Below are 27952 nucleotides of genomic sequence, written 5' to 3'. Positions count from 1 at the left end.
CCTCGGCTTCCTCCAGTTTACGAGTCAAGGTTAGTTACCACAGGCTTGGCCTCACCTCGCCAACTCTGCCGTTCACCTTGAAATCAAATGTAGCTTTCTTGTTTGGGATTCAGCTTTCTCTACGTGACTTTTGTGGCCTTTTGGAGGCAATGACCTCCTGCAGGGAACTCCTGGGGGTCTCCACCTGTGAATCATCCCTCGGTCCGTTGCTCTGCTCCAGTAGGTTCGCCTTCGCCCCAGAGGTTCTGCTATTACTCATGTTCCACTTTGCTCAGAGTGTGTCTCTATGTTCCGACTTTTATTTGTGTGAGGATAGCTAATTGGTATCAGATGTATGCACTTAGGAGTCAAGTGCCTGACTTTGCCTGACCCAATGAGTGGGACATGACCAATGAGATGTGTAAGAGTTAGTATTATTACTCCCAGTCTCCCTCTTCCCCGGCCCAATGTTTTTGTGTATCGCGTCTCGCCACTGACTGCCTCAATCCCACTCCCTGAAGACCCCTTCCCCAGGTGATCCTCACACACTGGTCCACCCCCAGGGTCTGGATCCAAAGGAGATGGCCTTGCCCTGGCCACCTGAGAGAGAAATCCCAGGGGAATATCAGGTGAGACACCCTTTGGTTTCTCACAGCACCAAGGGAGGCTAGATTCTGACAAATGTGTAGAGTGAAGCAGAAGGTTGAGACGGCCAAACACCTCCTTATGAATATGTAGTGAAGCAGAAGGTTGAGATGGCCAAACACCTCCTTACAAAGTGTGGGAAACTGGAGCCACTCTATATGAATAACTTGGGTAATTATGTTAATGATCTTAACTCCATCAAATCTTCCACGTTTGTGACATATTGGGCCTCATAACAAGTTTGCCGGTCCGGTAACTACGGACTGGTAAGCTTGCCGGTACCGTAGTCACCGGACCGGCAAATTATGAGTTCTGCTTGCGGGTGCCTTTTCTCCCGCCAGGTCTGACCTGGCAGGCGGAACGGCACCTGCGAGCAGAGCATGTCGGATGCACCGGCACCATTCTGGATGTAATTATGAATTGTTATTATGGAATAATTGTGAAAGTTCTTATGAACTAAACACACAAAACAATACAACTGGACACAAGTCCATTATGTCTCCTCTTCACCTCCCCTAGCACCTCAGCCAGGTTTTCTCCAGGCATACTTCTAAACACATTCAACTCTTAGGGCTGACATTCCCGTCGCCTGGCTTAGCAAACCCAGTGCTCTCCCTTGATACAGGGATAGTTTCTTAAAAACGAAACTGTTGAAAGCCTCAATAGTAGTAAGGCCCGCTTGAACAACTCTCAAGTCCATCACACTACCACTCACCATCTAACTACATCTAATATCATGCTTCATCGATTCCAGATATTACCATCACAACACCACTGCTCTAAACTGAGCTGTATTAGAATCCTAAACTCCTACATTTCAATGATTTATCGCATTTGAAAAAACACACATTCCTACTTCACCAACCATATCCTCTCCCACTCATCCCAGTAGTTTTTCCTTTCTGATTTAGGCCATTCTGTTGCCTAGTTTCTCTTTCCTATCATCTCCTTCCCAAACCTTCCTTTCTTTTCCACAGACTAAGGTCTGGTGACACTGTGGCACGGTCACAATATGCCGCCTTTTACACAAGGCCAAGCACCATAAAACCGCTACGGTGGTGATGGTTGCAGTATAAATATTGGATAGCATAACATGGCAGCTCAATTGGGTGGGTACATTCCAGACTTACCGCATTGCGCGAACATCTCACCATTCAGCGCTGCAACCTCACAGAATACAGCTGAGTCCAACAATAAATTTGGCTCAACAGTACACAGAGCTCCTCCAGCTTTTCCTTCTCATGCCTTCCTGAGCATCTTATCTATCATCCACCCTCATCCCAGCTATCTATCCGACTTTGCTCCTCCCCATCACTACTGCATGTTTTATCATACTCCCCTTTTGCCTCCACTGCTCTTGTAGAGGTCCTCTGATGTCCGATTGCAGCCTCTGTGGTCCTTGTGGACTCAGTGGAACCTAGTCGTGCCTATTCCAAGATGGCAGCCACATCGGATCACTGAAACCAACTGAAGATGGTCAGGACGTACATGTGCACGCAGACGAACGCCGGAGCCATTCCGCAGCAAAAAAAAAGAATACGTGCACAACCGGCACGTTGGTATATAGCATCTCCTCATGTTAGTTGCCATGGCGCTCCCCTGTGAACACTTACATTCTTGCTTCCCAGTTCCGTTCCTTCTTCCCGCTGCTGTGCTTCCGCTCCATCTGTTCTCCTTCCTGCCTTCTCTTGCCTTCCCGACTGGCCCGATTTATGCCCTTCTCCCCTTCAAGGGTCCAACTCTGGACCGCATTCCTTCATCCAGACCTGTAGCGATTGCCTGCTTTTCACCTCATCTAGAAATCTAACTGGTTTTTTACCCCCTTGTGGATCTCGCGCTCTCTCTTCTCTCCTTAGTGGCGGAGTGCCTCTATAGAGAGCTCTGCCCATTTCTCTGGGACCTTTACAGCCGATTGTTCAAGGTTACCCTGGCTGGGCTGTTGGATTCCACTACTGGCTGAAACTGCTCCCCCTCACCAGCCTGGGATATGCTGGATGACTCCAGGACTTGAAGAACTATGGGACCCGGTTCCTGCTGTCTGTTGGGTCTTATGATCTTGTTCTTGGGAACCCTCAGCAGTGGATATGAAGTCATATTAGAACTAGCTTACTACCCCTCCTTTCTGAATCCTCTGAGGGTTGGAGGAGAAATTTAGGAGGAATATGGCAGATTGCTCTCCTGGTGTTGGGATAAGTGAGTTAAGATGTTTTAGTTGGTGTTGGCTATGGGGCATGGCAGCAGAGTAAGGTATGCACAGCAATGGGAGGTTATGTCAAGTCACAGGTTGGTTTCAATAAGCCCTCTCCCCCTCTCCGTATTCGTGAGCACTATAAATGATATAGCAGTTTCTCGAGGAAAATCTATACGTTGGTTGGTGGGTATAATCAAAGAGAGGAAACAAACTCAGGCCGGATATCAATGTTCCTCTCTCTGAAAATTCTCCAAAGTGTCCATCAGGTGGGATGCAAGGATTCTAACTTGGCTCTTGGGGGAGCACTGGGTATCATTGTATCAAGGCTCAGCATCCCACTACTGATAACACACGTGACAGGACTGAGCAATGACACAATGGATACCCAAGTTGTGAGTATCAGAAGATTTATATTCACTTTTATAGTAGGGAATTTGTTTGCCTACAAGAACTAGGGGTAGAGTTACAAACAATAAGGAAGATTCTAAGGTAAACAGTGTCATGGATAGGTCAATGTAAAGTGGGGGTTCTCTTAGAGTTTCCATCACGTTCACAAACATGGGTCCAAACTATAAATCAAAACCTATTATGAAAAGTCCCTGTCCCTTCTTTTGGACACCATAGTCTACAAATAATGTTCCAAATGCAATGGCCAACAGAAAAGCAAACGCCTTAAGGCCTAATCTAAAAAAGTCTTAGCTTCCTGGCTACCATAAAATAATAAAACAAATGTTCCAAGAAGTGCTAAAAACAACAGAGCCTTAATCCTAGTCTCAAATGGTCCATCCCCAAGATAATCAAAACCAAATGAATAAATGTTCCTGGGAAGGCTCCTACATGAGTTAATCAGTCTGGACTCGTTCAGCTTCTCTGCTTTTACCCCGAGTCTTCTGAACTCTCCCAGTCATATTGCAGATTTGTCGTCTTCAAGCTTGTCTAGGCTTGATTATCACCATGTATAGGGTTCTCCTCACTTTGGGTTTTCCTGCTTCTGCTTCTTGGAAGATTTTGAAGAGGGGGTCCCTGGAATGGCACTCATGTTCCCTATGCGCATGTCGGCTCGCAGAATGAGAAACGAGAGATGTAACTCGCTTTTCGGCCAACCACAAGGCACACCAGTGTATTCCACATATGCAAGGCATAAATTAGTTTTCCAAAACTGATCAGCAGAGTTTTCTAATTAAAAAGTTCTTGCTTAGCAAACAAACCCATTTGATTAGTAGTAATATTGTACTCATATTTGTAATGCCACCAGAAGTTATTTGTACCCAAGACATAACATAAGCAACAATACAGTAAGACATTAGTGAGATGAGTCAGGCATTGCAAATGCTTTGAAATTTCACTAGACCTGCAGGTCAAGTATCTTAGTTTACCTACTCAACATAAGAGAAATGCACTCGACCCATGTCAATGGATGACAGTAAATTTAAATGTGCTTTCTGTGTAATGGTGCATGCCACCACAAAGCTACTTTATGTTTGGGACACTGCTGCCACCCAGAGGCCAGTCATGCAAAGTGAAACCTTTATTTGACATGTACTGCAAACAATGTAAATGATAAATCCAAGTTTCAAACGTCCCATGCAAATGGTATTCGCCATTCATAAAAACTACTCAACTATGCAAGTGGGCAAAAAGACTTTATGATGAGTGTCTGTAAAATATAAAAAGGTTAGCTGCATGAATGGACACAAATAAAGAGATATGATAAAAAGGCTCTGAAGGCAGTATGGCTAGCTCCCCCCTGCATGTGCGAATATATACTGCAATCATAATCATAGAGCAAAGCAAGCTATGTAGGCCAACTACAGTGTATGGCAGTGCAGTAGAACTGTGGATGTACAGACTGGAGGGAACTTTTGATCACTACTTTGTGTAAACCGTAGCTATGTGTATTCATTATGTAAGAGGAAAGAAAGTAAGACACAAAGTAGGGTGGATGGCGTAGCAGGCAGAGAACTAGGCACACTACGTAGACTATTGTAGTTTGCGGTGATAAGATATAATGTCAAGGAGTATGGGATTTCCTCATGGGTTGAGCACCCGTTGCAAGATGCATGCAACCAGCATGTCACAGAACTAGGTTTGCCATCAGATGTATTTGGTTGTGTGATAGTGCGCATGTACATTTTCAAAAGTGTTCACTCGTCAGTATGATGAATCTTCCCCAACAAAATGAAATATAGTTGACACTACGAGATTGATACACTAACTACACTTTACTGTAAAGCATAGAGCTAATGCGGTGTTTTACAGTAGCAATACTGTAATTATGTATTATGTAACAACTTAAATGTTTATGAATGGAATTGCAAGACAACCCTTTCAAAAAAATATAAAGTTAACACATACTGGTCTTTGCCAGACATATTATAGTTAACTTAATAAAAGTACCATCCTTATTACTTCTGGTTTGTAATCAGCTCTAACCTAGGGGTAAACACGCCAGACTCGAGATTGGGCAGACCCTTAAATGCAGCAGTAACATTGTTACCGACGCATTTAAGGGCTACCACCCAACTCGTGATCAGGCCCCAAGAAGCCAGGTCTATGCAGCCTTTGCAAATATAGGCCAGTATCTGCACACATGAACACTCATGTTGCTTTGTCCATAAATGCCAGCATTAGTGTAAGAAACTGTAAGAAACCATGCCCATGCAGCCTGTGCCAATATAAGATATTATCAACATTCAAGAACACATTTAGCTTTTCCCTGAATGCCCTGTGCAAGGGTGCAGAAGTAAGAGTCTGACACAGTGGTGGCATAGTTGTTGGCAAATACTTTTTTCAAGTAAAGAAAACCCTATCTTGCCCTATTTCTAAGAGGGGTTGCCCTACCTCAACAAACAGACTAAGGAATCTGTCAGGATGTCCAATAAAGTCAAATGTCCACCGTCCTGTGTCCAAACCTATTTCCATCCCATACACTCTAGTTAACTAAAGAAAATTGGGTGTCTTCTAGATCCAAAAGGATGGCTCCCTCCTTCTGGATTACAGTTCAATGTTCACTTTCTGATAAACTCTTGTTTCCTCTTCTCCTTTTCAACTCAAAAGTTCTTAAACTTGGATACTCCTTCAAATATGTAGAGGTCTTCCACTGGTCGTTCTCAGGTTCCCCAATGTTGTAGTGACAAGCCTGGTTCACTATCCGGTCAGACTTCGGTAGATATCAGTGTTCAAAAACGTTCCTTCTTTTCACAATGGGTACTCGACCCTTATTATCTCTTAGCAAAAGTTCATCTTCCAATGTGTGGGTCCCAGACTACGGTTTACATACTTCTCACGACCGCCCCGGTTTGATATGGGTTCCAGACACTTGGTTGCATGCTTTTCTAGACTTCCGGTTGCATGCTTTTCTAGACTTCCGAACTGATACAGGTCCCTGCCCCTTGCATATGGCTCTTGTAGGGCTTCCTAAATTTGTAGGGGTCGCAGACTGTTTTGTACTGCCCTTGCGGGGCTTCCCCGGCTTCATATCTAGCAATCAGGCCTAGTTCACTAACCTGCCAGGCACTCTTTATCATAGGTCCCATTCTTGGCTCTTTCCAAGTACTGGTATGAGCCAGATGGGAGTCTTCAGCCTTCCCCAACTGCCTCCTTCACTCTCCGTTATCTCTACCATCCGTTACAGTAACCCATGTACCCCTTATGGCGATACAACCTTGCTCGAGCGGATTTGCAGTTTTGCTTCCTCCTGCTAGAGCTTTCGCACGCATTCCAGCAGTCTCAGCACGTCCCCGCAGCCTTGCCGGGTCTGGGCTCTCTTGGTGTCGTTTTCGTCGGACTGTGTGGTGCAACTCGCGGTCTTTCCCGGGTCTCCAGTTCTACAGCCTTTGTAAAGAGGAACACTGCACATGTTCGTGGAGCCTTGATCAGTGTTTCCTGTTCTCTGCAGCAAGCCTCCAGCTGGCTCTTGGTTCTTCCAGGTAGAATCGGACAAACCACATAGTTCTTCTTCCCTTTCTATCTTTAGATGGTGCTCTTGTTGACTGTACTGCTTATGTTGTTTCCGCAGTAGGCTCCTTCCTCCTCAACGGGTCTTCTTCTTCCCAGAGTTGGCATGTACTCCATCTGGGTAGCCTTCATTCTTCCTCATCTCAGTATGTCCCTTGTGGATTAGGTCTTCTACCCGACACAGGTATATAGGACCGTGGGGTAAAAAGATAAAGGGGACAGAAGTGGAGGTGGTACATACTGCGTTCTCCCAGGATAATCGTCACTGGTCCCATAGAGGGTTTCCCTCCCCAGGAGATCCTCCCGCTGAGAACCACCCCCAGGGGGAATATCGGGTAGCGCCCCCCCAGACTCCTGCCCTCATTGGAAGGGGCTCCCCCTATGAGAGCAGTGACAATACCCTGGGATTCATCACACATATAATAATGCCACTATACAAAACCATGTCCATGCAGCCTATGCCAGTATGGCCTGTATCCACAAGCAAGAACACTCCTGTTGCTTTTCCCTTAATAACAGTGTCAGAAAACATATCCATGCAGGTTGAGCCAATATCAGCAAGTATCCACGCCCAAGAGCACTATTGCTGCTTTACCGATAATTCCATAATGTTTTTATATATGGATTTGGTTTCTGCGTTTTACTTGTCCATTTTAGTCAAACTGTTTTAGATATGTTGATCTAGAATTGTGAAAGGTTTACATTTCTTATCTGTATTGTAAACCAGAACAATAAAATAAAAAAGATATATACACTTTTTGTTTGGTAAACACTTACCTTGCCTGCAGCGATCTGACCGCACACTCTCATGCATACAAATGCTGAAACATTATAAACAATGTACTGGTTATCAATTTTCAACAACACAAAAAACACAAAACTCTTTTCAATTATCCTTTTTTATATAGCATATTTCAGACAGTCACTTAGAGACAGACATTAACTTCATTTCGGACCGCAGGTCTATCTTCAGGGCAGACGGTAAACTATACAAATAATACAATTCAGTCATAAGTCCTCTTAAGTTTTGTATCCAAACAAAGAATTGTCAGTATAAAGAAAATCAAACAAAAAACCTCACTTTTTCCTGTATCAGAGGTCGAACGTAGATAAATCTATAAGAAACTCAAAGATCAAGGTCAAAGGGACATGCCTTAAAGTAACTTGCAACTTACTCGTTATGGCATATGTCTCTCTAAATGAACAAGAACAAAATCAACATATTTGTTCATAATTATATAAATATTTATCACGGATCAATCGCTCTTGACTGAATATAAAACGTATATACAGAGTATCACTTGTACCCAACATGATACATACATACATACTCTCTCATATGCAACCTATCTCCAAATTCCCGTGCAATATAGCACAGAGAAACCACAGACTCTGGGCACGACTACCTAAAATATTCGAACCGGTCAATAAATATAACATTAACCTGGATCACCTTCGACCGAAACTACCTCCACCTCTGAAAACCACCGCTCCTCCTAGCCGCAAACCCCACCCTAAAAGAAACAAGCCCACTACTAACCAACTCACCACCGCCAACCTGCGTCATACTATACAGCCAGAACCCGACCTTAAATGCGCATTAACCAATGCTAGATCCTTAGTTGCTCATGCTACAGACATAGCACACATTATCCTGGAAGATGACCTTGACTTCATCGCCATTACTGAATCCTGGCTCCATGAAGCAGCAGGTCCAGCACTAACGCTAGCAGTCCCAGACAACTACACTATCCTTAGAGCTGACAGACTAGATGCACAAGGTGGTGGAATAGCGATCATCGCCAAAACCAATCCCTCCATGAGAATCACCTCTACACCTAACCTTAAATCCAGTGAGTTTCTCGCCATTAAACTACCCACCACCAACTCTCAAACATTAAATATCCATCTCCTCTACAGACCCCCAGGCCCAATAAGCACCTTCAATGAAGATATTACCACGGTTATCTCTGAGAAGCTAAAAAACTCCTCACAAACCCTAGTGCTAGGAGATTTTAACCTAGGGTACAATGATATCAATGATCACCAGGCCACCTCCGTAGCCAACATCCTGACAGAACTAGGTTTCACGCAGAAAGTGAATATGTCCACCCATACCAAAGGGAGAACTCTCGACTGGGTTGCCAGTCACAACTGTAACCTCTCCATTACATCCATCGCCCCGCAAATATGGACTTACCATCACTTAATTTCCTTTACTCTCAATACTAAAAGACCCACGGCTCTAACACCCCTCCCCATACCCACATTAACCAGAAACAAGAAAAATGTCACAGCGGACAATATCTTGCCCCATATACTACCTAATCTCAACTCCTTACCAGACCATACTGACCCAGGCCTCCTAGTGGAGGAATTCAATAATGCTATGACCAATGCTCTTGACAGCATTGCTCCGCTTAAACTTAGGAACAGTAAACGAAAAAAGCATCTCATCTCCTGGTTTACACCCCACCTAAAAAACCTAAGACTACAGAAAAGAAAACTTGAAACGGTATGGAACCTACATCCCACCGCAGAAAATAAAACTAATCTAATAAATATCTCAACGCAATACAAAGAGGATATCATCCTGGCCAAACAAGAAACGTATAACCCAAGCCAACTCAAGTATGAAGGAGCTCTTCTCTATTCTAAAAGAATTGGAAACCCCTATTGCAGTACAGGATGACTCTATTAAAGATAAAACCTGGTGCACAGACATTCAGCTGGCCTTAACCAACAAAGTGGCCAACCTCCAAACTAAAATTGCTCTAAAGAAAGTTACACTATCAGCCCAAACCCAATTTCCTCTGAACAAAACACCTGTACCGAAACCCAAAGAACTCACCCAATTTAACTTCTCTAAGGTCTCAGTGCTCGAGGTAGAGAAAACTATTCTTGCACTTAAACCATCCAATTGCAAAGGCGACCAATGCCCAGCACAACTGATCAAGGACGCTGCTAGAGATCTAGCTCCCTTCATCACCAACCTCATCAATGCCTCCTTCACTACTGGCAAAATTCCACGTAACCTAAAGGAATCCTGGGTACTCCCCCTTCTGAAAAAACAAATACTGGACCCCAACATTCCCACAAACTACAGGCCCATCACCACGGTGCCTTTCTTATTAAAAATACTAGATAAGGTAGCATACACCCAAATTCAGAATTTCCTTGAGGTGAACCATCTCCTTGGCGCCTGCCAATCCGGTTTCCGACCTCAACATGGCACAGAGACTGCCCTTATCGACTTAAAGGCCCAAATAGACTCACTCAGAGACGAGGCTAAATTAGCACTCCTCCTCCTACTAGACCTCTCTGCCGCCTTTGACCTGGTGGACCACAGAGTCCTGTGTAATCACTTGGACTCTGCGGCCCACTTTTCAGGGGAGGCTATAGTCTGGATACAGTCATTCCTTAGTGACAGGACTATGAGGGTGTTCTCCCCCTCAGCGGCAGCAGACCCGATACCTATCACTTCTGGAGTGCCCCAGGGATCTTGTGTCTCACCAACACTCTACAATATCTTCACCAAGCCACTCTTTGACGCTCTTGACAACCTGGGTATCACCTATACCAATTACGCAGACAATACCCAGATTCTCCTACCACTTACTGGGGATTATGTGGAAGATCTGGCTTTGGTGAACAGAGTCTATAGCATCGTTCAGGCATGGATGGCCAACCATGGCCTATGCCTGAACGATGACAAAACAGAGCTCATCATCCTGGGTACCACAGCTCGCATCTCTAAACTCAACCCTAATTATTCAGCATTCATCATTGATGGGAACACCATCAAGGTCGCCAGAGAAGTCAAAACATTAGGTTTCTATCTCGATTCGACCTTATCCGTTACCAAACAGGTAAACTCATTGGCCTCATCCACGGCCTATACATGTAAATTAATTCGAGCCGGGAAACAATTCCTATCAGATGACAGTTGCCTAAATTTATCCAGAGCCCTTATCCTTTAAAAATTAGATTATTGTAATTCCCTCTACATAGGGGCATCTAAACTAACCATCAACAGAATACAAGTGCTCCAAAATAATGCACTTAGAGCGGCCCTAAGTATTATCAGAAGAGCACATATTTCTGTAATAAGACGGAAACATAAATGGCTCTCTACCCAAGAAAAAAAATCAACCTCAAATCTGCCTCCCTCATCCACAAATGCTTAAACAACAAAGCCCCTAGCTACTTAACAGAACGATTTACTAGAAAAAATTCTACTAGACCAACAAGAATAACCAGCCCCAACTGCCTTCTAGTGCCCAGATTTAAACTGTCCACCATTGGAGGGTCCAGCTTCCCAGTTAGGGCAGCTCAATTGTGGAACTCCCAACCTCACGCACTTAGATCTGACCCAACGTTAAACAAATTCAGAAAGAACAAAATAAAATGGCTCACTGAGAATGCTATGTAACCCTCATTTTCCCCACGCATTGTACCTGATATAGATTTGCTATTATGTTACGTCAGCCTGCTGACGTGTCAGCATACCGCTTGTACTTGTACTCTATTGGAGCCAAAAACTGTTCTACCATGTTCTGTAAACTTGTAACTTCTGTAAACTTGTAACTTCTGTAAACTTGTAACTTCTGTAACCAAGCTGTAAACCCTCTTGTCACATGCGCCCTGCTACCTCAGGGTCCGGCGCGCACAACAAATAAATAAACAAACAAACAAACTCGTTATACTGTACATTCTGTCAACAAGCTGTGTCCAAAGGGTTGAGATGAACTCACAAATATGATCCATATATTCTGTTGCTGTTACTAACATATGATGCCAATGTGAAGAGGATTGTTAGTGGAATATGTACAAATGTGTCTTTTGTCATTAGAAATAGAGATATTAAATGTATTAGATTAGGAGTATTGAGATGTACATATATTTTGTGATGCGTTCTCTACATTTCATTTGACATCAGTCAGGATGACACCACGCTGTTCCGTCGAGTAGAAACTTTCCTCAAGCTTATACATATGAGACAAAGTGATGGGAATAACTATGAAGAGATGCAGAAATTGACACTGTGTTACATTAGATTGGGATATTACTTGTATTAGGTCAAGCGAAACGTGGTGGCTTCCTTTGTTGTATGAGTGACTGTAAGCATTTCTCTGATGTTTTGGTCTTCATCTAGAATGCCACTGTGCTTGCAGCAATGACGTCATCGCACATCTTGCGCGCCATAAAGAAAACTTACCTTAAGTATATAAATGCACGGTTGTCCCCTCTATCGTACTTACACGACATGCTAGTCTTGGCAACAGTACAGTATTTGTTAGACTTGGCAGTGAATGGTGGTGGCACGAGTTATGGTTGCATAGCTTACCATAACTGGTGCAGTTTTTCAATAAGCATAACGTCCCTTTAACAATGTTTTTTAAGTGCAATAGTCCATTTGAGCCAAGACACATTACACAACGTCACCTAGTAGCCAACGCTGGAAGTTCATCTATAGTTCTGAACCACATCAGCAAGGCATTGTGGGTATGCAAATGATCCCAACTGCAAACCTTTTTCTCCAGGAAATTGTCTTCGTCTTAGAGGGCTGTGCTACTATATACATAGCTCAATCAACCCAAGAGACCTTTTGACAAGCTTTAGGACATCTACATACCAGTTTTAACCCTTATTAGGGATCATCACTGCAGTATAGTCCGGACAGGTTTGTGGTTGGAGCATTGTGCCATGTTTTTATAACACCAAGAAAGTTCTGGTAGGTTTAGAGAGAAGAAGAGAGTCTTACACCTGGCTCAAGGTAACCTCCCTCACACAACAAACATAACAATTATTTCACCAGGGTTATATAGTTTGATGAAATGGTAAAGCTGGGATTTGAGCCCAGATTTCCCTGTGTCCCAGTTTGAAATTTGACAGCTGGCTACATTTTCTCCCATCCCATCTCTGGTTTTATACTAATTGAAAGAGCTGGTGAAGATCGAGAAGTGATTAGTAGAGCCCAGCCTTAGCCTAAGCCTAAGCAGGGGGTCTGTCTTTGCAAAGACGAGCTGACATGGCAAAATACCTTGGCCATGCTTCCTGCATCCCTAGCCCACAACACAAAACCCATATCTGGCACCCTGTCAATCCCACCTCTGCATAACAAAAGACCCCCGTTGGCATCCTGCCTCCCTACCAGCATGCTTTATATAAATGCTTAATATCATCATTATGTACTGAGTAACACTATAGATCATAAGCCCATATGTGGGAGACTTTCCCTATAGTTAAGGAAAATAAGGTACAGTGATGAGGAGTGGTTTGCTCAGGATCACACTATGAGTGAATATTGGAAGGTAGAGATTTGAGCCCTGGCGGCCTTGTTCCACTGTTTCCAGTTTAGAAAGCAGGGCAGACTTCATCTTCTCTTGTTCTATCTTCGATATTAGAACCAACAAATCACTTTCTGCAAAGTAGTTATTCAAGGGCTAAACTAGTAGTGTTTAATAAAACTGCCTTTCAAAGTAACAAGTCACATTATAAAGCAATCTGACAAAATATTTTTAAAAGCCTCAATTAAAACAACATGTTCATACAGCAGGTATGCATCATTTCATCAGAAAAAAGAAGGGGGGGGAATCAAGCCAGTCCCACGGTTGTGTGCAGTGGTGTGCAGGAGAGGCACAAAGGTAACCTGCTGACCTAAACTTCCAGATTTATGTGCGTCTCATTTACCCAATTGTCCTTACAAATCACACTCCGGTACCCTTCCAATGCACCACATCCTCAATGAACCGTAACACCCCCAACCCTTCCTTACTTTTAGGCCTCCGTTCCCCTTTTGCTCCATCCCTTAACACGTCTACTTCCCTTAACTCAAATGCACCCCTTTCTCTTGCCCACACTACTTCATCACCAATTCCCCATCACTCATCCCCTTCCATTATCCTGGCTAACATGTAAACAGTAGACACCTCGATATGTCAGTCTGCCTCAACCAGACATGGCAAGAAGCTGTGGTCGGGGTCTTGCTGTTAATTGTATGCATGGAATCTGCACTTGGACAACAAAGAGGGTAAGATGCTGAGGGGACTTGGGTTTTGTTGTGCTCTCAAGTTGCACTTTTTGGAAAGGTGGCTGCATATTAAATTCATGGAAGCAGAAGGAACCAAGAGGGAACCAAGAGGGAACCAAGAAGGGAGTTCGCCTGTGTTAGGGAGAATTTTCCAGAATGGCTAATTTCTCTTACATACCGAGTCCCTCAGCAGCTTTGCTGGATTTCTAGGATTTAATCTCATCACCTGGTAAGAGTGTGAGCCTTTTTTTCCCACTCTTACATGAGTTTTGGCTATGTGTTGTACATTTTGTGCTCATGGACTATGGAGTCTCACCTACTCCATAGGCATCATCTTTTTCCTGTGTGTCACACAGCACCTTTAGTGCAGTGACACAGGGTTGTCATTTTAGACTTCCCACTTTAAACTCCATTTTCTGGGACTGACTACTGTCTCCCAGAACATGTAAAGTTACCATTGACTTTACTAGTCTTTTTAAATGTACAGACCCAGTACAAACTATCTTCCATAGAGTACTGGAAGGGTTAATAGTTATCCCTTTTTGTCTGTTTCTTGTGGAACATTATTTCGTTCCCCTTTCTCTAAGATTTGGCTGGTGGCAGTGGTATCTACCATTTGTATTTTACCGCGAGCTATGAAAATAGCCTCAGTACTGTTAGAGGCTATGGTGGTAGCTTGAACTTTAATCCGCTGGACCCCTTTTAATTTTATTTGGTTCCGGTCAGGTTAATTCGCCATTTCTTTTTGTAAAAGGTATTTCTCGTGTTTTACTGTGCACGCCAAACCAGGTTTGCTTCCTTTGTTCGCCATCCTTTGGCTGGCTTCTACACAGAAGCCCTTCTTAGGCACCTGAGTTTCTGGGTGGATAGGATGTGAGGGAGGGGTTTGAGGCCCCCTGCACAGGGTCTCCTTGGAGACCCAAGGCACACTCTAGTTTGATTGGCTAGGTGGCTGTCCTGCCAGGACAGCCACCCTGCTGTGTGACTGACAGCCAGGCTGTGCGAATGGGGGAAAACTGCTTAAAAGCAGGTCTCTGGGACTTGGAAGGCAGAGCCGCCACTGGAACGAGAGAACCAACGAGGAGCTGAAGGAAGACGACTGCTGCAACTACTGGACACCCCAGTGAAGCCCTGCTGCAGGTCCGAATCGCTCGAAACTCCGACGACAGTTAAGATCCGCAGAGAGTCTTCTCCCCTTGAGCCTGGTGGGACCAACCAGCTCATAAAGTCCTTGGACCTCCTCTTCAGTCTGATCGAATTTGCTTTGCTACAGGATACCGGGTAGCCAGTGAGAGAGAGTCCATTTGTGCTTTTAAGGAGCGCACCTTTTATTTGTCGCATTGCTCTACTGCTGGCTCCTTCCCTGGGCAGCACAGAACCCTCCAGTCTTCCTCCTCCTTGTCAGTCCGACAGTCACTTCAGGAACCGTGAGCCTGCAGAAACTGCCAGGAACTACCGCCTCAGCGACAGCATTCTTCTTGATCTAAGGTACTGTTCAAATCCGGTCGTTCGTTCCGTCCGACCGCAGTGAAAGTGTTTGAAATCTTTCGTCTCTCCGAAGGCTTGTCCTCCTCTACTCTTTTAAATAACTTTTCCTCCGATCAACTTCGTTTTGAACTCTTAGCAAAGCCTTAACCGCAAACTACTCTGAACTGTGTGATCCTCTGCAAAGACTCTGAACCATTAACATTAGCCCAGGCCTATTGATTTGAACCTTAGTTGTAGTAAGCCTTTTCTAGATTGCCCTGCCCATTACTTGTTGGTGTTGTTGATTTTTGATAACCTTGTCCTTTCCCTCCCTTTTAAATTGCTGGAGTGCCATTTTGCTCACACTTCATTGTGAGCTTAAGTTGTCCAGAATTGATTGGGTGTTGTGTAGTGTATGAAGATTGTGATTTTTTGCTGCTTTACATTAGTGAACGGTTTTATAATTGATGGTGTAAATAAATGTATATTCTTTTACTCAGAAACCTTGAATCAGTGTTTGCTTGAACCATAGTCATTGATGTCCTTTGTGTAAGTTCTGATACTGCTCACTTTACTCTTGAGATACGTCTGGCTGCTCAGCCATCGCTACCACTTTACTGTGTAGTACAGGCTTGTACCAAAGGTGAATTTGTACTTGCACTTGTAGTCTTAATTGTGTGTGGTGTTCCCAAATGGTACTGCATATGATTCTGCCTAACAGCCTGGATCTGGTGATTAGAGCGAGTAAGAGCAATCTATTATATGCATTTGTGTTTTAAAGGAAGGAGGCATGTGTGTGTGTTTGGTTCAGTTTGTGTGACTGCAGTGATGTGTGCGAGTGTATTTGTGACTGTGTTAAGTATATGTGGTTGGATGCGTCTGTGTTCATGCGACTATGTCTACATATGCGAATATGTTGTTGACTTCTATGGTGTCTTTGGTTGGACACATAAGAGTGTTGGACAAGAAAATTAAAAATGATCACAAACTTAGGGGGATCATATAGAATTGAGTGGTAATCAGCAGTATGTGGCAAATATCACTCAATTCACCATCCACCCAATTTAGAGTTTCATCAAAAACCACATGCAGTATTCCTGAAAATACCGGCAGCATTGCTTTAGGCAGACTTTCTGCAGAAAATCCCAAATACAATTCATTGCAAAAGCTTTTACTAAGGGCCATGGCAAGGGGGGGTAAAAGTGACCATCTTCGTTTCCCCTTCCACTTCCCCCCTTGCCCATGCAATGCATAAAATTGTCTGAATTGACCCCTGCGCTTACAAAAATGTACAGCAGTCGTATGAGGCACTACTGTACAAAATCTATTTCAACCTTCACATTGAGGGTGGAAAAGTCTGAAAGAAATGTTTAAGAACAAACATTTTCACTTTACCACTGGCAGAGGTGGTATTTCTGAAATGCCACCTCCACCGGTGGTAAACTTTGAACTGGGTGGCTTTTCAGAAATACCACCGACGGAGGTGCTAAGTTTCTCCAGCATATTTCCCTTAAAAAAATCTGCACAACTGTGAACGGTCCCCTTAGTTTTTAGTCTACTAAAAATTAATATATCAATGTCTTTCTGTGCATGCACAAAAGTGGAGTACCACAAACAATCCAGAAGCCATTTATGTGACCACTATATAGAAACATCAATGGGTGCTAGTAAACCCTTTTTGTAGGGAACCCACTAGTGATCAAGAAATAACCAGAAAATATGGGAAGCATTCCTACAAATTGAAACCAATGACAACATCTGACAAGATAGTGCCCCTTCCTTGGGAAGTAGGAGTCATGATAAGATGCGGAGGATTGCAACAGACCAATGGTGTATGGGTCGCAGTGGTGCCAACATTGCCATGCATGGTCACAGAATCGGTCATTTAAATGTGTATATTGTTGCTGGGTGGTATGTGCATGTGCCTGTGGCCTAGGCTCTTCTCCATCTCAATCACTATGGAGGCCCATGTCTGGGGGGCTACCCAGGCACATCAGCAACATTGCTTAAATCAAGACTAGTGCCTCACCCCATGTACACAGAAGTCAAGCATGTCTTGCAGCAATCGGGTTCTTTGGGGCAGGCTGGATTCTGAAGGATTTCTCTTTTTCAATGATTTGTTTCCATATTGCAGCTCTGGTCCAGGAGTAACAGCCCAGCCAACCTGGGGAGAAACTGCCCCCTTACCCCTCCTTCCCAGCGCACCCTTGGTCACAAACGACATCACGTAAGGTGCCATTAATTAACACCTCTTTCGGATAGCAGAAAGGTTGCTATGGCGGGCGAACGCGCCAGCGAAGGTGGCATGGCGGGCGCCGCCCCTTAGTGGGGGTTGGCCAGCCACCTCCTCCCCCACGACTCCAACAGGTCAGGGGGCGGGGATTGGGGAGGAACACGTTAGCCCTCCCCCGGAAGCAGACAGGAGCACGCAAAACGTGAGGGGCGGGGAACCGAGGGAGAATCGGGCCCCATAAAGGCGCAGGTTGTTCTAGAGCAGGGATCCCAACGTGTAGCTCGGGAACAACATGTTGCTCGCGGCACCCTAAAATGTTGCTCGCCAGTTGCTCTGGGCCATGGCGGGGAGGCCTAGAAGGAGGTGCTGAATGGATGAGACTTCAGTAGCACTGTAGTCAGGACAGAGTCCTGGACTGTGCAAGAATGTTGGCCAATGTGCCGCTGTGTTTCCAGCTCGCTTATTTTTATACATGCAAGATTTGTGTTTGGTGCCACCATGCACATCATTTTTCAGTAAATGTCCTTAATTGTTATGGTAGTGTCATTGCTAAAACCCTTTCATCTCCAGTTACTTTGCACAGCTGACAAATGTATTAATGAGTACAATAATTGAACCAGGATTGTGTCATGGAAAAAATTGGCATATGCTGTTCCTTGGTACAGCTAGTATGAGCATAATGGACAAGGAGGTGGTATGCATACCCAACTTTCCTTTATTAAATAATGTGCCTGCACACTTTCTGTATAAGTGAGGTTTGTGTTTGATGCCACCATGCATATTTATCGACAATATTCATTTTGGTGTCACCTGTATGTATTATTACATAGTGTCCTAGAGGAAAAATGGTAATCTTTTGATACTCTGCCCATCTGGCACATGGTTAATGGGCAGACATGGTAAATGCATGTCACATTTTTCATAATTAATTTGCCCTGTATTCCAATCCAATTAAGTTATTATTAATAGGTTTAAACTAACAAGCCAATTAATTGATTCAAATGCTTAGTTAACACCACCAGACCCCTCTATGAAATGGTCATCAAATGCTCAAAGGTTTTGGGCAGAGAAAATAGGCTCCAAATAATTGAGAAAGGTATTTTTATTCCTAGACACTTTTTCACCAATGCAACAGCCTTCTGGAGCTTTGAAACAGAACATGTGCAATAACATTCCCAAATAATTCTCAGGAGGTAACCTCCAAAGGCCCAATTAAGTGATCTTTAAAGCCTACCATGCAATGACCTGGAGTACTAATTAATATTTAATCGTATTTCTCTATTAAGTCAGCAACATTTAAAAACAGGTTTAATATTTTTCATACAATTCACACAGAACAAGCCCAAAATAAACAAACAACTTTAACATATTCGAACTTGCAATATATAAAAGTCTGACCATTATAATTAATTATATATAACATAGCTCCCATGCATTCCACGCTTATGCAAAACAGAGAAACAGCAGCAAATTAACAGAAAATGAACCAGATCTTTGAATCCTATTTTGCAAGCGCACTTTGTGCTTCCTCCTGCACACTTTCTTAATTTATTGAGGAGTGGGTACACATTCTGGGGATCTTATTTCACAGATTTCCCCTTGCCATCGTATATGTGTACGTAAGTCTGTATATAAGGCTAAAGTGGGCAGCCTATATATATTTTGGACATCTGACTCTTTTTCCATCGCCCAAGCTCTTGCTTTTCGAGCTATTTGGGGTGACTTAATGCACCAAATTTAGTTATATCCCATCCCTATCCAATGGACAGTGCCTTACAAACTCCCATAACCATAAGTATTTTTCTTCACCAGGGGAGGCTACAATCGCACTTGCACTGAAATTCACTTTATGATTAGCAGAAAATCCCAGATGTGCTTTTAAAAAATAAGGAACATTCTTAACTGGCGTGACATTTTCAAATTGAACACCCCCAATTAAACTCACAAGGCACTACCAGGTTTATCTGCAGGGAGACTTGCTATTTGGCACAGGAATTTATATTGCAACCCCTCCAGGAAATGACAGTTCTAACCGCCCTAGATTTTGCGGCCTTAAAATCATGGAGCAGACCTTTGTCTTATATGCCTCCAGAGACTTCTCCAATCAGAATGCCGCAAACTTGAAATAACAACTTAAAAAAACCATTTAATCATTAATGATGCCTTTTCAGCTATCTTCTTAAAATAACTGACACAAGCACTGCTCTTTCAGAAGAGTTGGCTCAAATAAAAATGAGACTGCCCCCTCATGTCTACATTCATTTAAAAACTAGCTACAAGGTTTCACCCTTTGCCTGAACACCATCATTTTTGTTTTTATTATATTTAATTTCATACTAATTCCCAAAATAGTAACTTGTGTTTAGCAGGCCCTGTTGGAGACCTAGCTGTGCCTTCTGCATAAGGAAGTATGCTATAAAATGAACCCTTCAGGTGGAGGGTGGATTAACTTTCCTAAAATAAGTACTAGAATCAACATCCAAAAGGAATACATTGGGACCAACTGAGATCCCTGCTTGTCACCTTTCTTGGTGTTGGAAAACAATGGGCCTCATTACGACCCTGGCGGTACGAAGTGAAAGGCGCCGTAAAAGGTGCCGGCGTCGTTCACTCCGTACCGCCGCATTACGAGTTCCCCTCGCGTGACACGGTAAGCACGCCTGGGAAAACCAGGCGTGCTTACCGGGTCCCGCGAGGGGAAGAGGGAGCAAACAACGGGCCATCTCGTAATGGCCCGTTGTTTGCTCCCTCTCCCATTCCCATTCAGTCCTATGGGGGCTGAAATGGGAATGGGGAAGGACCATGTCCGGGTCCTTGGAGGGAGGAATTACCGGACCTTCCGAACTCAGAATGGCCTGGTAAGTCCTCATTCCGAGGACCCGGACCCCGACGCGATTTCGGCAGCAGCCATGCAGCCTATGGCGGCATGGTTACCGCCAAACTCGTAATGAGGGCCAATGTATAGTTCCACAATCTTGACTATTGGACAGATGCTGAGATGTCTGCATATCACGTTGGATAAGACTTAAAAAACATTAGTGACCTGTAAGAATGTAGAAGTAGGACTCGGACACAGTGGGCTCATGTTGATTGACATTTACTTTTATTGAAAGTAAAAGGGTGGGGGACTCGGGAAACTCCTGCCTGTCCCTAAAGCTAACAGGGGTTTCCCTTCCTCAACCAAAACTAATGAAACTGTCAGGATGTCTTGTCTGAAATAAATAGTCCACTGTTACAAGTCCGAAGCCTATTTCCATCCCTCTCACTATTGACTAATCTATAAAAAACAAAAGGGCTTCTTAATTCAGAAGAATAGGTTGTAGATCCAATCAGAGTTCCAAGTAACAAAGGTTCCAAACCCAAAGTTCTTAAATGTAAAACAAAGTTCCATAAAGTTCTTAGATATTTCTCTGTTGCACAAATTTCGCAACAACCAGGGGCAACGACTCCCTTGTCCTGGTTCCTTCTCTTGGCAACTCTCCATTTGTTGGACCACAACCAGTGGCAATGACTCCTTTGCCCTGGTTCCTTCTCTTGTAGGTCCCAGATCTCTGCTTTCCTCCCTCTTTCCGCTTAGGCCAACTTGGTTCACTTCCCTGCCAAGTATGGTCCTTAGTAAATCACTCTGTGGTTTCCCTTCTTCTCATAGGATTGGGCCCCAGACCCCTCTTTATGTTCGGGAACTGGGTGCCCTTTTCTCCCAAGTACCACCACGAGGAAGAGGAATTGTGTGTTTCCCGTATAGTGGGTCCCAAACCCCCCTTCTTTGTGTGTGGGTACTTTGAGCCCTTTCCTCCCAAGTACAGCCACAAGGAAGAGGACTCCTGTTGCTTTCGTTTGGTGGGCCCCAGACCCTTAGGTTTCTCTTGTTGGGGGACAGACATGGTTCACATGCCTTCCAGGTACTGTGACTATAAGATGCTGACTGCACCGTCTTAGTTTCCCACCAGCCAGCCTGAGAGCTCCCCCTTTGTAGTGGGCTCTGGTCTGCCCGGGAACACTGCAGTGTCAATCTTTCCCAGGGCAGCGTGGTCTTCCTTTCATGCACTTCCCTGTCTGCAGGAACACCGGGAGCTTCTCTCTGCCAGCTTGCCTTCTGGTCCTTCCACTGTGGACTGGCCCTTGTACTTCCAGCTCCCCTCTTGGCATCCTGGTGTTCTTCCTTGCACCTTGCTGCACCGTGCTGGCTCCTGCAGCTCCTTCATGGAGGACTGGACAACTTCTTCCTGAGTCCTTCTTCCTTTTCTACTCTGCATTGGCCAATGAGCAGCCAGCAACAACTAGACTGCTCATTGTGGTTCTTAGGAGAACTCTTCATGCCTCTGCTCCTTCATCCCAGTACTTATTCCAAGTTGTCTATACTGCTCATGTTGGTTATGCGGAACACTCGACATTCCTCCATGCATCTTCTTTGTCTCAGTGGTTGTCAATAGCATATCTTTCAGCTCATCCCCATTCTTCCTCGTCTCAGTATTTCTACCCTTGATCTCCCTTGGGTCGGTTGTGCTCTTCATAGTCCCAGTACTTATCTAGGGAAATGGCATGGCGACTATAGCTCATGAGCCTATTAGGGAAGGGGTTGTTCTTTGGGTTATAGGAAGGGGGTGGGGGGTTTAGGGTCTGGTGATTGACGAGGATATTGCGTTCTCAGGGTAGGGTCATTCCTAGTTCCATGAGGGGTTTCCTCTCCCATGTGATCCTCTCCATGTGTACCACCGTCAGGGGAACTATTGTACCGAGGACGTACTGCCCTGGCCCCATGGGAATGGTCTCCCCCATAGGGGAGAAGGGACAGCATCCACAGATTTGTCACAGACTCAAATAAAATGTAAATTACGCCACATTATGTTTCTATCAAGCAAATACCAAAGAAATCCACCCTGGAGGGCTACGGACTCCATAATTGGGGACCAACACAGCCAAACCACCACTTAGAATCTGGCAGTGATACCGCTGGACCAAGTGGCAGTAACGGTACCGTTGAGATGCCACCAAACTCGTAATAAGCCCCAATGTCCAGTAAGGGATTTGGCCTAGAACCGTGAGGGGCTGGTGGTCCAAGAAATACTTGTCTAAGGGGATGGCATAATGCTTGTCTTGACAACAGCAATACACATAAAACGATTTGGTGTCCTTCAAAAAAGCTCCCATTGTTTCTCAAATTCTTTTTTTGTTTTAAGGTAATTTTTTATGCCATTTTGAAACTATAAATCTGACCAGCAGTGTACACACCCCTGATTAAATCATGGTTCCGTTTTCTTTTCGAGATTCTATATTCTGCATCGAACCATGGTGCATCCCTTTCTATAACCTGGAACTCCTGAACTTGGGGGCACGGTTTGCCAATAGCTCTGTCCTGGATAGTTTCTCCTAAAGACTCAAACAAACTGACGCTTTTCTTTGTGGCCTCTGAACTATTCAACAGTTTTAAGAGAATATCTTAATTTCTTGTGAATTAGTCATTCTTTCCAATGCCTCCTTTTTCGAGCGTAGGAATCGCCAACCAGCTTCTCTGGCTGTCAGATATCTTCTTCGTGGTGCCTACCCTGGCCATTGGAAAATGAACTCAATAGGATTGCGTTTACTCCTTGATCAATAAGAAATGTAACATTTCATAACATTCCTGAAGAAAAAAAACATCCACAATACAGTCATCAATGACTGTGGAACAGTATTGCTGATCTTGCATGCTGAGGAATGCACCATTTGCCTCTAAGATCCCATAAAATCCTAGGCAGAACCTCAATAGACCAGAAAAATCAGTGCTCCGTTTGTGGCCATTTTTACTGCCCATACATTTGCACTAATATTTTGCTTGGGAACCTGAAACCCCAGGTAATGTTTATTTACTCCTACTCTATTTTTGAACAGCTGGACTGGCCCTATATGTCTAAAAATGTACTACTGACCACTCAATTTCCTCAACATTTCTTGTAAACAGCCACTTAACGTCAAATGAAGTTAAAGGCCTTGCACATTTCCTTGACTAGAATAACACGTGGTCTAGATAACTATTAAGTACTGCTAATAAATGTTCTATACGCAGTTTTAACTTTGTTACTTTTCTAATTTGTGTTGCAATCATTTGTCTGCCAACTGTGCGCCGATATGTTCCGTCGAAAAATGGATGTTGCTCACCATTTAATTTGATATGGCAATTTTGCTCATTGTGCACAAAAGGTTGGGGACCCCTGTTCTAGAGACTAGCACATTCTCCCTCGGTTTCCTGCCTCACTGGATCGTGGTTTTGTTTGGTTTCCTGCCTCATCGTGGTTTTGTTTCGAGTCGGAGTTCGTGGAGGCGGAAGTGTTGGCGATCAGGAGAAAGAGACGGTGCGGTTCCTGGAAGGTCGCCTCAGGAGTAGCAGTGGTAGCCAGTGTCGGTTCCGGGCGGAAGTAATGCGGTATGTCAGGCACGTGTAGTGGAGTCGTTTGTAGGGGGGACTGGAGCGAGTGGCGCACGGCGGGGAAAGGGCGTCTGTGTGTGGGAATCGGTGGGCGGCGAGTTAAGAGAAAGGGGGAGTCCCTAGGGGGTCGGAGCAGGCAGTAGGAATGGAACGGGGGGTGCATACGGCCGGTCGGGTAGAAAGGGGGGTTCTTGGGGGGACATGGTCGAGTGGGAACGGAAGGGATTAGAACGGGGGGGTTGTTTAAGGACCAGGTAGCAGAGGCGGAGGAGGTATAAAAATGTAGCAAAACAGGGTAGAAAGGGGGTCGGCGGATGGCGGAGAGTAGGGTCAAATGAGCTCGGGTAGGATGGGGGGGAGCAGGATCACAAAGGGGGGGGAATACGGAAGAAAAGCGTGCACGCGGCCGTAAAGGGCCATCAGGGAAACGGTCGTATGATTTTAGGATTGGGGTCGGCGCGTAAGTCACGACAGGAAACACGTCATACATAAGCTAGAAGTCTGCAGCGCAACGTGTAGTTTAGCCACGTAAGGGTAAGGGAAAGGGGGTTTGATGGGTACGCGAAAGGAAGGAAGGGAGCAGGGGGGGATGGTTAAGACGGCCGCTGCGCCCCGTGTCGTTTGGGCATGAGGTTGGAGGGGGTTGGGGGAGGAAGGCAGAGTGGGGTTTGTATGGCGAGGGCCGCCGCGTCACGTGTCTGTGGGGACAGCGGCAGCGTGTTATGCGCCACGGGGAGGCAGCATGCGGTCTTGCGCCTGTGGCCGCCGCGCCACGCGTCGTTGAGTGGGGGGTTCAAGGGTGGGCTTGGGAAGCATACAGCCGGGGGTTATCGGTCTCGGGAGGACCGCCGGCCACATGTGCTCAAAGAAGGTTTAAATGCAATGTGAAGGTTGGGGTGGAGAGGAGATGATTCCGTGCCCGCTCTCTGGGCTGTATGGGACGGGTACAGAAAAGCATTGCCAACCGTAAGAAAGAAATAGGTGCAAAGTGTACCCTAGTATGTTCTTTTAGAATGGCAAGCAAAGTAGGCCGTAAGGTACAGGTGAAAGCTTGTGGTGCGTTGTTCGGATGTATAATACGTATTTATTGCAATCCGCGGTCAGTTTCATCTGTCTTGATTGTGCGCCTTGGTGGAAGGCACGATTAGAGGTATGATTGCATTGTAATGTTTAGTGTAGACGGGGCGCAGGGGGGGGGGGGGTTTGCATCGGGATGGGAGCCGGGCCACGTGGGGTGTAATAATGGCAATCTGTTCTAAGGTGGGGATGCAGCAAGTGATTTATTGCAGTAGCCACCGAGCCACGTAGGGTGTATGGAAAGGAGGTTGGTGTATACCGGAAAGGAAAGGGAGCAGGTGGGGGTATTACGATGGCCGCCGCGCCACGGATTGTTTAGACATGGGGTGGGAAGTGGGGGGAGGAGGAGGAATGCGGCATGTGTGGTTACATAAGGAGGGCAGGCGCGCCACGAGTTTGTTTAAACTACGATAGGGTTCTTACGCCATGGGGACGCAGCATGCGGTCCTGTTGCGATGGCCGCTGCGCCACGCATGGTTGTGGAAAGACAAGGTGTGTCGGGATACACTAGAGGAAGGAAACAGGGGTGCTATTGCAATGGCCGCCGCGCCACTTGTTGTGTGGGACAAAGGTTAGAGGTGGGTGAGGGGAGGAATGCAGCAGATATTTGCATAGTGAGTGCGGGGTATTTATGGGTGGATGAAAGGGTCGGAGTGAGGGATATTGCGCCGGCATGCATGTTGTAACATGGGGGGGGGTTGTCTAGCAACATTAAGGGTATTGAAATTGCTTCACAGCCCACCAAGGTGGGTGTGTAGGTTTTGGAGGGCAAACCACGAAGGTCGAGTAAAGCGGTGACCAGAGATCGCGGTATATTTCCTGTTTAAATACAATATGAAGGTTGGGGGGTAGAAAAGAAACGAGGCCGTGCACACTTTCTGCGCTATAGGGGACGGGTACAGGAGGGCATTGCCAATCTGGCGAGAGAAATGGGCAGTGTGTGCCCCAGTGTGACAGGTCGAGTGTGCTGCGGGTGTGCAGGGGAAGGCTTGTGTTGCGTTGTTCGGATGTCTAAATATGGATTTGTTGCAGTCCACGGTCGGTTTCTTCTGTCGTGGTTGTGTGCTTTGTGGAGTGTACAGTTGGAATTGTTGTTGCATTTTTATGTTGGCATGGACTGGGCGGTGGGGTTCCTCCTGCTTTTGATGTGTGGGGAAAGGATCACGCGATGCACGCTGGGAATTGTAGTTCGCGACGGGTAAAGAGCCGATTATGTTGCTTGGGTCGGGTGCACACCAATCGATGGGTTGTAATACATTAAATGTCGGCTTGCCGGGGCACAACATAGCAACGTATGTTATTTTAGACGATTTGTCATGGGGGGGATGATTGCGCTACTGCTTCGGACAAACGCTGCGAAGGTGCGTGATGCCATGCCTCATATATGAATATTTGAAATTGCAGCACAAGGCACGGGACGGGCTCATACACAAGCCTGAAAGGCCATTGGTGGTTCCCTTGGCACGGGGGTGAGGCGGTTGCAAGGGGAGGCGAGTAAATGCAGCTGATTTGTATCATATGTAAGAAAGGAAGCCACATGTTGTTTTATTTCGATGGCCGCCCCGCCATGTGTTAGTAGTATCAACGGTGGGCAGAAAGTTTTCCCCAAATACAAAATTGCAATGCAGCTGGTTTTCCACGTATTGATGGCCGCAGTGCCACGGGCATTATTTCACGTATGTCGGCAGTTTTGGTAATTCAAAGTCGTCACGTGTGGTAGTTCAAGCACTGGCAGCTGGTGGGCGCTAATTTGGTGCCCGCAGCGCCAGCGTTAAGTATGTTCATATCATAGCTACGCATTATAATATCCTTGCATATGCGTTGCCATGTTGCTGTAGGACTGGGGGGGATACTTACCCCCTTGTTTCATTGACGTGCGCATGGGCGGCAGTTGGGGCAAGAGGGATCGCGAGAATGGCCGCCATGCCAGGTGCGGGTCTAACGCCCGAGGCTGGAGTACTTGCGTGTGATGAGGGTTGGGGGGGGCAGGGGGAGTCTTGATGAGTGCGAGGACAGGATGGGGGAAAAGGGGAAGAGGAGGGAAAAAAAAAAATCCATCGCCATTTTTTATATAATAATGTACAGCCACACGTGGCTAGCCATGACAGGAACAATGCACGCTAGGTCACCACCGCTGGGTTCAGCACTACTCTGACTTGGGGTGTTTCTGACACACGGCCTGGGACCTCCAAAGTGTTGCCCGGCGGCACACATGAATGTAGTGGGAGGTATACCATGGTATTCACGGTATGGATCATAGGGTCAGGGCGGGCGTGGGCATTAGGTCTGACATTGTGCGCAAAGATGGGCCTTGTATTTGACCAACGCGGTGCAGGTGCCATTAAGGGGTTATGGTAGGTTACAGCCGGGTTCAATTTGAAGAACGAGTTCTTGGGTACTAATTGGCCCCCAGGCACAAGGTTTTGGAAATGTATTCATTATCCTAGATTCTTCATTTTTTATTTTATTTTATTTTTTTGAAATGCTTAGGACGGCGGGCTAGTAAAGTAATGTAATACTGTCACCTATCAAATGCCTCTAAAGCACCATGTTTAAGGCATGCTTCGCATTGGCCTTTTTTAGGGCTCTACGGATCAGTGAGTTAGTGGCTAAAGCAAAGAATGACCAGAGCTTCAGAGCACTATTATGGGGAGATGTATGGCATAAGGGAGGGGGGATATCGGTCATCATCAGAATATCAAAAACCGGCCAGCAGGCCAAGGGATGCGAGCTAGTGTTGGCCAGACTGGGACAGGAAGCGTTTTGCCCAGTGGAAAATATGACAGCATATTTTGCGATCAGGGGGGGTGAGCCGGGTTATTTGTTCCGACACGAGGACGGAACTCCACTTACCCAGTTCCAATTCAGGCGAGTCTTGGAGGGGGCCCTGGCGAGTTCCAGCGTGAACCCGGTTCAATATTTGACCCACTCGTTCCGCATAGGCGCGGCAACGACAGCAAGCAG

General features: G+C 45.5%; 1 protein-coding gene across 3 annotated transcripts in view; it reads right to left on the bottom strand.

Moving 5' to 3' along the window:
* LOC138510246 (zinc-regulated GTPase metalloprotein activator 1A-like) overlaps positions 1 to 27952 on the bottom strand; it is a 1057423-nt gene that overhangs the window by 997481 nt on the left and 31990 nt on the right. Inside the window, exon 2 of one of the 3 annotated variants that reach the window (XM_069625761.1) lies at positions 7550 to 7593. The exons of the other annotated variants lie outside the window; for them this stretch is intronic. The gene's annotated coding sequence lies outside the window, so the exon portion shown is untranslated. The remainder of the gene's footprint in view (positions 1 to 7549; positions 7594 to 27952) is intronic. 3 annotated transcript variants of the gene reach the window in all.

This window comes from Ambystoma mexicanum, chromosome 6p, assembly GCF_040938575.1.
Source record: "Ambystoma mexicanum isolate Mex_15411 chromosome 6p, UKY_AmexF1_1, whole genome shotgun sequence".
NCBI lineage: Eukaryota > Metazoa > Chordata > Amphibia > Caudata > Ambystomatidae > Ambystoma > Ambystoma mexicanum.
This window is presented reverse-complemented; position numbering and strand designations above follow the sequence as displayed.